Here is a 1,123-nt window from a genome sequence, read left to right on the forward strand (position 1 = left end):
TACTAACCTCTTTTTCAAAATTATTTTCGAAATTCTCTCTCTCTTTTCTTATTCTATTTAATTATTTTTTTACTAACACTTCTCTTCACCTCTCTTCATCTAAAAATCCGAACCTATTCTTCTTCACTCTTCCCCCCTTTCTTCTTCTACTAACATAAAGGAATCTCTATACTGTGACATAGAGGATTCCTTTTCTTTTCTTGTTTTCTTCTCTTTCATATGAGCAGGAACAAGGAAAAAGGCACTCTTGTTGAAATTGATCCTGAACCTGAAAGGACTCTGAAGAGGAAACTAAGAAAAGCTAAATTACAACAATCTAAAGGTAACCTTTCAGAAACATTAGAACAAGAGAAGCAGATGGCAGCCGAACCCAACAACAATAATGCAAGGAGAATGCTTGGTGACTTCACAAAGCCAACATCCAAATTTGATGGAAGAAGCATCTCCATTCCTGCCATTGGAGCCAATAATTTTGAGCTTAAGCCTCAACTAGTTGCTTTAATGCAACAGAACTGCAAGTTTTATGGACTTCCATCTGAAGATCCTTACCAGTTTTTAACTGAGTTCTTGCAGATTTGTAAGACTGTTAAGACGAATGGAGTTGATCTTGAAGTCTACAGACTCATGCTTTTCCCTTTTGCTGTAAGAGACAGAGCTAGAATATGGTTGGATTCACAACCTAAAGACAGCCTGGACTCCTGGGAGAAGCTGGTCATGGCCTTCTTGGATAAATTCTTTCCTCCTCAAAAGCTGAGCAAGCTTAGAGTGGATGTTCAGACCTTCAAACAAAAAGATGGTGAATCCCTCTATGAAGCTTGGGAAAGATACAAGCAGTTGACCAAAAGGTGTCCATCTGACATGTTTTCAGAATGGACCATATTAGATATATTCTATTATGGTCTATCTGAATTTTCAAAAATGTCACTGGACCATTCTGTAGGTGGATCCATTCACCTAAAGAAAACACCTGCAGAAACTCAAGAACTTATTGACATGGTTGCAAATAACCAGTTCATGTACACTTCTGAGAGGAATTCTGTGAGTAATGGGACGCCTCAGAGGAAGGGAGTTCTTGAAATTGATGCTCTGAATACCATATTGGCTCAGAACAAAGTGTTGACTC

At 38.3% G+C, this 1,123-nt stretch overlaps 1 non-coding gene across 1 annotated transcript; it reads right to left on the reverse strand.

The window, feature by feature from the left end:
• Positions 1 to 756: 756 nt before the first annotated feature.
• On the reverse strand, positions 757 to 860 carry LOC112767696 (small nucleolar RNA R71). The gene has a single exon (XR_003185143.1). It is a non-coding gene; the product is annotated as a small nucleolar RNA R71 (small nucleolar RNA).
• Between the last annotated feature and the right edge of the window lie 263 nt (positions 861 to 1,123).

Source organism: Arachis hypogaea, chromosome 2 (genome assembly GCF_003086295.3).
Source record: "Arachis hypogaea cultivar Tifrunner chromosome 2, arahy.Tifrunner.gnm2.J5K5, whole genome shotgun sequence".
Lineage (NCBI taxonomy): Eukaryota > Viridiplantae > Streptophyta > Magnoliopsida > Fabales > Fabaceae > Arachis > Arachis hypogaea.